The sequence below is a fragment of the Mya arenaria genome, chromosome 3, assembly GCF_026914265.1.
Source record: "Mya arenaria isolate MELC-2E11 chromosome 3, ASM2691426v1".
Lineage (NCBI taxonomy): Eukaryota > Metazoa > Mollusca > Bivalvia > Myida > Myidae > Mya > Mya arenaria.
Window position 1 is genome coordinate 84600961 of NC_069124.1, and position 11290 is coordinate 84612250.

Below are 11290 nucleotides of genomic sequence, written 5' to 3' on the forward strand. Positions count from 1 at the left end.
TAAGTTAAAAATGTAAAATCGCTGAGGTCGCCACTGTGGTCAACTCATGCTAACATTTGAAAATGAATTATAAAGTTCTCATTGTGTGTGCACTATGGCTGAATGCATTCTGCACCAAGGCCCTGGTTTATGAATAATCGGCGAAATTATGGGTAATATTTGAGGCACAAAGACTGCCCTGTAGTTTTGATGACCAGTAGAAAACTAGCCACCGCTACGTCACACTGCTTTTGTAAAAAAACAGTTTTGAGGCGCACTGAGGGATGTGCAATGTGAGATGCATACCACGCATGTGCCAGGGTATAAGGGGATCATAACACACATGGCCAGGATATTATCATCTATATACAATTATTATCTTCCAGGTTCTGTGTTGCATTAACGATATGTTATTTGATTTGCATTTTGTCGGAAAATAGCACTGCGAGTTAGTGTTGTAATTCATGTATATCCGATGTGAAATAAATGATCTTGTATCTTTTATCTTGTTTAACCAGGCCATACCAACCATTTTACGCATAGCATCACAATTTATACATTTCGTGTATAACTATGGTCACGGAAATATATCAAAACCATCTATTGCTGTTTTTTTTTCAATGAAAATGTCCTGCAGTGCATGTTCGTGCGACTGTGTATAATTCTAATTAGCATACACTATAATTATTATATTCATTACGTTATGCATATTCTGCACTCGCGGATCCAGGGGGAGCACCACAAAACCCACTACCAACACTTTTGAATCTTTTGACCTGTTCATGTTTGAACACTATTTGGCATAGATTAATCATAATTTAATAGATTTTCAATAGGAGAGAAAATTGGCCTATCAAATGTTATTTGATTTGGATATATACCTAGCTGTAGATACTAGTATAGTGGTGCTTACAATTGCACAGTTGTTCGCATTGGTATGAAGCCAATATTGCCATGGTCAGATAGTGTAATACTTATTTATTACAACTGAGTCAACCAATCTAACTCAACTAGTAAGCTGAATAATAATTGCTGGTTTCCAATATTTACCTCACCTTTCCATGACCGCTTCTTTGTCTTTTTGTTTTGAACCTAGCGCCGCAGCTTCAGTGGCTAGTTTTGATAATTCCGATGAAGGCTACTGCGCCTGTCAAAATAAAGATAGCATTCACAATCTACAAGAAAATGAATTTCCTATCATCCCCCACTGTGTGAAAGTATACGCTTACCCGAGCTGACCCCTGCAGTCTGACCCGACTCTGACCTAACGCCAGTAAATATGCAAAACATTTAGCATGAAAATAATAGCCGAACTCGCTACACCAGTAGTAAGTCATAAAGAGCTTTGTATTGAAAATCAACCTCGGATGACATTTCGATTGTTGATAAAAATCAGAATAAAGAGAAATAAAGTATGATGCACCGAGTTTCAACCCAAGAAAACGTCAGTATTACCTTTCTCGAGTTACTTTCAGTAATCGAAAATAAAGACTGTTGACCTCAAACAACCTGAGCCCGAATGGCTGACCGCGTCCAGCACGGACGCTAGATTTCAAAACTGACCACAGGCATGAGATCAAAACGATTCGATACTCAACAGGTTTTTGCATCTTCATCACCTGTTCCGAAATAATAATAAACATACGATCAAGTCAATTTATACCATGCTCTATCTTTGAAAAGGTTACATTACATAGTGGAGATTTGTTTAAAAAGCACGTGTTATAAACAGAATTAGAGAAGTGCACGTTACAGCAATAGGTTGAACCATTCAGTTTTAATATAAACTGAATTTAACTTCGCTGCTAATTATAAATCCGATTACATGGAAACATGAAGAAATGGTTGGATGATTGTATTAGTATTTGATATTAAAAAAGGCCATTTAAGTATAAAACTGTTTATGTTTGCCACAAAGTATACTTTTTTCGAAAGTTGGCCTTAAATTATTTCCGTCAGTTTACTAGCAGTTTGTTTTTAATAAATTAATTATTCAATACATTAACTTTTAACAGAATAACATACATTAGTCTATAGCAATCAAACATACGCGGTTACAAGATCTACACTTATGTATAAACAAGTTTATAAAGTTTAACGTTTATTGCATAAATACATAAATACAATCCCTTTAGTTTATAAAGGTATTTTTATCTCTTCCAATCGTTGACATAAAAAACTAATGAAATATTACATCATGTTCTTACTATAAGTATCAATTATATGTTGTTGTTTTAGTCGAACACCAACAAAAACAACTGTATTAAACTATTCGCATGTATCTGTTCAATATCTGGCGCGTTTATACCATCCCCATATTTCTGATCCATAAGAGTATTTGGATGTTCCAAACTACGCTTCAAATTTTCAAAACTGTAGTGTGTCATGTTCATCGAAATTAACTTCTGTAAGATTATACAATTTTAAGGGAGACTATCTCAAGTTTGTTATGCTTTTATGTATTAGATTTAATCATTATGGTAAAATTAAAATGCATTTGCATGGCTCTCCATGCAATGCGTCAAAACAGCATCCTTTCGTTTTAAAGTGCACTGTCATAATTTTGTTTCATCATTTTGTGAACACTGTAATATTTTCAATTTTAAGGGAGACTATCTCAAGTTTGTTATGCTTTTATGTATTAGATTTAATCATTATGGTAAAATTAAAATGCATTTGCATGGCTCTCCATGCAATGCGTCAAAACAGCATCCTTTCGTTTTAAAGTGCACTGTCATAATTTTGTTTCATCATTTTGTGAACACTGTAATATTTTCATAATCATGTTTGCTATGTCCTTGCATTTGGTGAACATGTAGAATCACAAGGGAACCGTCATGTTTTGGTGTCATCTGGCTGTAACATTTTAATAAACTCGCCATTTAATGGCCCCCGTCCCTCTTATCTAATGATCATGTCTCCCACTGTAAAAACGCCACGAAACAGTTGACAAGCTCACTGACCAGCGGTCATTTAATATGAAACGTTTTTATGAAATGTTAATTATAATATTAATGACCGTATCCGGTCATATATAACTTTTTGTGTCGTGAAATAATAAGCGTAATAGGGTTAATGGTACAACTGACTACGAAAGAGGGATTTTAAAACAATTAAACGTAAGTGGGACGTGTATAAATTCAAAGAATGCGACGTCTGACCAGGGTTTGACCATTGTACTCTCGGATGAAAAAAAATCGGTGCACATTAAATGAAACGCTTAAGCTTATGAAATCTCGAAAGGTTAAGGGCAGGGTTAGAGCATTTGTTAAGAATATTAAAATACCACGATGTAACAATTAAGTATACACAAAGAGCCACTTCTAAGAAATAAACATGCTTAGATATAAAAAAAATCCAGCTTCTGTAACGGCCTTGTCTGATCAAGAACGTGATTAATTTCCGTCTGCTGTGGTTGTGACTTACCAGACGACCAGTATCAATCGTGCACGAGGTCAGCGCGAGGTTACAGCAGACTGCAGAGAACGTAATCGCACGAGCGCTCGTGCAAGCGTAAGAAGATCCGCTATAAGCGTCTTCCGGGAAGATTCGATTTAAGAATAGAATCCCATCACTCCCGCGTGCTTGGAAATGTCAGACTGGATATAAACAACCAAACAATATAAACACAGGAATTCCTCGTAAATGCCTGCCCTCCACAGGCGAGGTCATTTTAAGGTTACTTTACAGTGAGTATTTACATATCTCGGTAAAACATGCTTTGCCCGTCATTAGCATATCGTTTTTGCAAGCATCTCTTCCAATTATGCTTCCTGATGTGGCGGCGAATCAAGAGTAAGAATCAACAATGTGAAGATGGTATTAATAGACGTTCATAACACTTGGTCTGTAACTAACGAAGGTAATGACTGGCTAATACGTCCTTATGTACTGATGTTAGCTCGACCTGCTGGCTTGTCACAGGATTCCATCGAACAGGCCACACATTCGTGGTATGGCCACAAGATATTACTGTCAGAACTAGTTTAATTTGACCAGCTAATATTAGTAATTGAGCTTATTTATTTATACGCACGAGCGAAAGTACCAGCACATATATAGTATCTGTAATATATGATTTGATACTGCTTATTGCAATGGAATACAGGTAGATACGCGACCCTAAAACATTATGGCTGATGCTAATTTCGAGGAAAAGAAAACAGTCAAAGCAAAATAATAAGACCCAATTTCCATACCATTTTGAGCAAGTTGACATCGTCGGCGGAATGAATATACATGTGTTATGGTACAAACTCGCGTTTGCAAGGAAATCTACGAAAGATACAACAATTCATGGCATACTTTTTTTAATTAAAACAAGGTTATGCATAGCTCCGATGGACAAGTTCACGGTTGAATTTACATAAATATAGTATGCGCACAGCTTATGCTGTTTTTTCATATCAACTTTGATATACCGTGTAAACAATAACGGTATTGCCCAGAGTACATTTGCAGGGAGTCAATTACTGGGGGTCACTCATGCTGCACTGTTGTTTTTTAAATTCAAGGTCAAGGATACAAAGAGCCAATAATGGTGTCTATGTTTGGGACTCAAGTGTCAATAAAAAATAGTAATTACCTGGTATTTATTAACTCGGCACTGTTTTTAAAGCTCAAAAGGTCACATATGCAAAGAGTCAACCACTGGTGTCTATTGATTGGGCGATGGTTTTCAGGCTCAATGTGACAGATGCAAAGAGTCAACTACTGATGTCTATTGATTGGGCGATGGTTTTCAGGCTCAATGTCACAGATGCAAAGAATTAACCACTGGTGTCTATTGATTGGGCGATGGTTTACAGGCTCAATGTGACAGATGCAAAGAGTCAACCACTGGTGTCTATTGATTGGGCGATGGTTTACGGGGTCAATGTCACAGATGCAAAGAATCAACCACTGGTGTCTATATATTGGGCGATGGTTTTCAGGCTCAATGTCACAGATGCAAAGAGTCAACCACTGGTGTCTATATATTGGGCGTTGGTTTACAGGGTCAATGTCACAGATGCAAAGAGTCAACCACTGGTGTCTATATATTGGGCGATGGTTTACAGGGTCAATGTCACAGATGCAAAGAGTCAACTACTGGTGTCTATATATTGGGCGATGGTTTTCAGGCTCAGTGTCACAGATGCAAAGAGTCAACTACTGATGTCTATATATTGGGCGATGGTTTTCAGGCTCAATGTCACAGATGCAAAGAGTCAACCACTGGTGTCTATATATTGGGCGTTGGTTTACAGGGTCAATGTCACAGATGCAAAGAGTCAACCACTGGTGTCTATATATTGGGCGTTGGTTTACAGGGTCAATGTCACAGATGCAAAGAGTCAAACACTGGTGTCTATTTATTGGGAGATGGTTTACAGGCTCAATGTCACTGATGCAAAGAGTCAACCACTGATGTCTATTGATTGGGCGATGGTTTTCAGGCTCAATGTCACAGATGCAAAGAGTCAACTACTGGCGTCTATTGATTGGGCGATGGTTTTCAGGCTCAATGTCACAGATGCAAAGAGTCAACCACTGGTGTCTATTGATTGGGCGATGGTTTTCAGGCTCAATGTCACTGATGCAAAGAGTCATCTACTGATGTCTATTGATTGGGCGATGGTTTTCAGGCTCAATGTCACAGATGCAAAGAGTCAACTACTGGTGTCTATATATTGGGCGTTGGTTTACAGGGCAAATGTCACAGATGCAAAGAGTCAACTACTGGTGTCAATATATTGGGTGTTGGTTTTCAGGCTCAGTGTCACAGATGCAAAGAGTCAACTACTGGTGTCTATTGATTGGGCGATGGTTTTCAGTCTCAATGTCACTGATGCAAAGAGTCAACCACTGGCGTCTATTGATTGGGCGATGGTTTTCAGGCTCAGTGTCACAGATGCAAAGAGTCAACTACTGGTGTCTATTGATTGGGCGATGGTTTTCAGGCTCAATGTCACAGATGCAAAGAGTCAACCACTGGCGTCTATTGATTGGGCGATGGTTTTCAGGCTCAATGTCACAGATGCAAAGAGTCAACCACTGGTGTCTATTGATTGGGCGATGGTTTTCAGGCTCAGTGTCACAGATGCAAAGAGTCAACTACTGGTGTCTATTGATTGGGCGATGGTTTACAGGCTCAATGTCACAGATGCAAAGAGTCAACCACTGGTGTCTATATATTGGGCGATGGTTTACAGGGTCAATGTCACAGATGCAAAGAGTCAACCACTGGTGTCTATTTATTGGGCGATGGTTTACAGGGCAAATGTCACAGATGCAAAGAGTCAACCACTGGTGTCTATTGATTGGGCGATGGTTTTCAGTCTCAATGTCACAGATGCAAAGAGTCAACCACTGGCGTCTATTGATTGGGCGATGGTTTACAGGGCAAATGTCACAGATGCAAAGAGTCAACTACTGGTGTCTATTGATTGGGCGATGGTTTACAGGCTCATAGTCACAGATGCAAAGAGTCAACCACTGGTGTCTATTGATTGGGCGATGGTTTTCAGTCTCAATGTCACAGATGCAAAGAGTCAACTACTGGTGTCTATTTATTGGGCGATGGTTTTCAGTCTCAATGTCACTGATGCAAAGAGTCAACCACTGGTGTCTATTGATTGGGCGATGGTTTTCAGGGCAAATGTCACAGATGCAAAGAGTCAACCACTGGTGTCTATTGATTGGGCGATGGTTTACAGGGCAAATGTCACAGATGCAAAGAGTCAACTACTGGTGTCTATTGATTGGGCGATGGTTTACAGGGCAAATGTCACTGATGCAAAGAGTCAACTACTGGTGTCTATTGATTGGGAGATGGTTTACAGGGCAAATGTCACTGATGCAAAGAGTCAACCACTGGTGTCTATTGATTGGGCGATGGTTTTCAGTCTCAATGTCACAGATGCAAAGAGTCAACTACTGGTGTCTATTGATTGGGAGATGGTTTACAGGGCAAATGTCACTGATGCAAAGAGTCAACCACTGATGTCTATTGATTGGGCGATGGTTTTCAGTCTCAATGTCACTGATGCAAAGAGTCAACCACTGGTGTCAATTTATTGGGAGATGGTTTACAGGGCAAATGTCACAGATGCAAAGAGTCAACTACTGGTGTCTATTGATTGGGCGATGGTTTTCAGGCTCAATGTCACAGATGCAAAGAGTCAACCACTGGTGTCTATTGATTGGGCGATGGTTTTCAGTCTCAATGTCACAGATGCAAAGAGTCAACTACTGGTGTCTATTGATTGGGCGATGGTTTACAGGGCAAATGTCACAGATGCAAAGAGTCAACTACTGGTGTCTATTGATTGGGAGATGGTTTACAGGGCAAATGTCACTGATGCAAAGAGTCAACCACTGATGTCTATTGATTGGGCGATGGTTTTCAGTCTCAATGTCACAGATGCAAAGAGTCAACTACTGGTGTCTATATATTGGGCGTTGGTTTACAGGGTCAATGTCACAGATGCAAAGAGTCAACTACTGGTGTCTATATATTGGGCGATGGTTTACAGGGTCAATGTCACAGATGCAAAGAGTCAACCACTGGTGTCTATATATTGGGCGTTGGTTTACAGGGTCAATGTCACAGATGCAAAGAGTCAACCACTGGTGTCTATATATTGGGCGTTGGTTTACAGGGTCAATGTCACAGATGCAAAGAGTCAACCACTGGTGTCTATTTATTGGGCGATGGTTTACAGGGTCAATGTCACAGATGCAAAGAGTCAACTACTGGTGTCTATTTATTGGGCGATGGTTTTCAGTCTCAATGTCACTGATGCAAAGAGTCAACCACTGGTGTCTATTGATTGGGCGATGGTTTTCAGTCTCAATGTCACTGATGCAAAGAGTCAACTACTGGTGTCTATTTATTGGGCGATGGTTTTCAGTCTCAATGTCACTGATGCAAAGAGTCAACCACTGATGTCTATTGATTGGGCGATGGTTTTCAGTCTCAATGTCACAGATGCAAAGAGTCAACTACTGGTGTCTATTGATTGGGCGATGGTTTTCAGGCTCAATGTCACAGATGCAAAGAGTCAACCACTGGTGTCTATTGATTGGGCGATGGTTTTCAGTCTCAATGTCACAGATGCAAAGAGTCAACTACTGGTGTCTATTTATTGGGCGATGGTTTTCAGTCTCAATGTCACTGATGCAAAGAGTCAACCACTGGTGTCTATTGATTGGGCGATGGTTTTCAGGCTCAATGTCACAGATGCAAAGAGTCAACCACTGGTGTCTATTTATTGGGAGATGGTTTACAGGCTCAATGTCACTGATGCAAAGAGTCAACCACTGGTGTCTATTGATTGGGCGATGGTTTTCAGTCTCAATGTCACAGATGCAAAGAGTCAACTACTGGTGTCTATTGATTGGGAGATGGTTTACAGGGCAAATGTCACTGATGCAAAGAGTCAACCACTGGTGTCTATATATTGGGCGTTGGTTTACAGGGCAAATGTCACAGATGCAAAGAGTCAACCACTGGTGTCTATATATTGGGCGTTGGTTTACAGGGCAAATGTCACAGATGCAAAGAGTCAACCACTGGTGTCTATATATTGGGCGATGGTTTTCAGTCTCAATGTCACAGATGCAAAGAGTCAACTACTGGTGTCTATTGATTGGGCGATGGTTTACAGGGCAAATGTCACTGATGCAAAGAGTCAACCACTGGTGTCTATTGATTGGGCGATGGTTTTCAGTCTCAATGTCACAGATGCAAAGAGTCAACTACTGGTGTCTATATATTGGGCGATGGTTTACAGGGTCAATGTCACAGATGCAAAGAGTCAACCACTGGTGTCTATATATTGGGAGATGGTTTTCAGGCTCAATGTCACAGATTCAAAGAGTCAACCACTGGTGTCTATTGATTGGGCGATGGTTTACAGGCTCAATGTCACAGATGCAAAGAGTCAACCACTGGTGTCTATTGATTGGGCGATGGTTTTCAGTCTCAATGTCACTGATGCAAAGAGTCAACCACTGGTGTCTATTGATTGGGCGATGGTTTTCAGGCTCAATGTCACAGATGCAAAGAGTCAACCACTGGTGTCTATTGATTGGGCGATGGTTTTCAGGCTCAATGTCACAGATGCAAAGAGTCAACCACTGATGTCTATTGATTGGGCGATGGTTTTCAGTCTCAATGTCACAGATGCAAAGAGTCAACCACTGGCGTCTATTGATTGGGCGATGGTTTTCAGGGCAAATGTCACAGATGCAAAGAGTCAACTACTGGTGTCTATTGATTGGGCGATGGTTTTCAGGCTCAATGTCACAGATGCAAAGAGTCAACTACTGGTGTCTATATATTGGGCGTTGGTTTACAGGGTCAATGTCACAGATGCAAAGAGTCAACTACTGGTGTCTATATATTGGGCGATGGTTTACAGGGTCAATGTCACAGATGCAAAGAGTCAACTACTGGTGTCTATATATTGGGCGTTGGTTTACAGGGTCAATGTCACAGATGCAAAGAGTCAACTACTGGTGTCTATATATTGGGCGTTGGTTTACAGGGTCAATGTCACAGATGCAAAGAGTCAACTACTGGTGTCTATATATTGGGCGATGGTTTACAGGCTCAATGTCACAGATGCAAAGAGTCAACCACTGGTGTCTATATATTGGGCGATGGTTTACAGGCTCAATGTCACAGATGCAAAGAGTCAACCACTGGTGTCTATTGATTGGGCGATGTTTTTCAGGCTCAATGTCACAGATGCAAAGAGTCAACCACTGGTGTCTATTGATTGGGCGATGGTTTACAGGCTCAATGTCACAGATGCAAAGAGTCAACCACTGGTGTCTATATATTGGGCGTTGGTTTACAGGGTCAATGTCACAGATGCAAAGAGTCAACCACTGGTGTCTATATATTGGGCGTTGGTTTACAGGGTCAATGTCACAGATGCAAAGAGTCAACCACTGGTGTCTATATATTGGGCGTTGGTTTACAGGGTCAATGTCACAGATGCAAAGAGTCAACCACTGGTGTCTATATATTGGGCGTTGGTTTACAGGGCAAATGTCACAGATGCAAAGAGTCAACCATTGGTGTCTATTTATTGGGCGATGGTTTTCAGACTCAATGTCACAGATGGAAAGAGTCAACTACTGGTGTCTATTGATTGGGCGATGGTTTACAGGCTCAATGTCACAGATGCAAAGAATCAACCACTGGTGTCTATTGGGCTTTGGTTTTCAGGGTCAATGTCACAGATGCAAAGAGTCAACCACTGGTGTCTATATATTGGGCGCTGGTTTACAGGGTCAATGTCACAGATGCAAAGAGTCAACCACTGGTGTCTATATATTGGGCGCTGGTTTACAGGGTCAATGTCACAGATGCAAAGAGTCAACTACTGGTGTCTATATATTGGGCGTTGGTTTACAGGGTCAATGTCACAGATGCAAAGAGTCAACCACTGGTGTCTATATATTGGGCGCTGGTTTACAGGGTCAATGTCACAGATGCAAAGAGTCAACTACTGGTGTCTATTGGGCGTTGGTTTTCAGGCTCAATGTCACAGATGCAAAGAGTCTACCACTGGTGTCTATATATTGGGCGTTGGTTTACAGGGTCAATGTCACAGATGCAAAGAGTCAACCACTGGTGTCTATATATTGGGCGTTGGTTTACAGGGTCAATGTCACAGATGCAAAGAGTCAACCACTGGTGTCTATATATTGGGCGTTGGTTTACAGGGTCAATGTCACAGATGCAAAGAGTCAACCACTGGTGTCTATATATTGGGCGTTGGTTTACAGGGTCAATGTCACAGATGCAAAGAGTCAACCACTGGTGTCTATATATTGGGCGTTGGTTTACAGGGTCAATGTCACAGATGCAAAGAGTCAACTACTGGTGTCAATATATTGGGCGTTGGTTTACAGGGTCAATGTCACAGATGCAAAGAGTCAACCACTGGTGTCTATATATTGGGCGCTGGTTTACAGGGTCAATGTCACAGATGCAAAGAGTCAACTTCTGGTGTCTATATATTGGGCGATGGTTTACAGGGTCAATGTCACAGATGCAAAGAGTCAATCACTGGTGTCTATATATTGGGCGTTGGTTTACAGAGCAAATGTCACAGATGCAAAGAGTCAACCACTGGTGTCTATTTATTTATGAGATGGTTTACAGGTAAATGTCACAGATGCAAAGAGTCAACCACTGGTGTCTATTTATTGGGCGATGGTTTACAGGGCAAATGTCACAGATGCAAAGAGTCAACTACTGGTGTCTATTTATTGGGCGTTGGTTTACAGGGTCAATGTCACAGATGCAAAG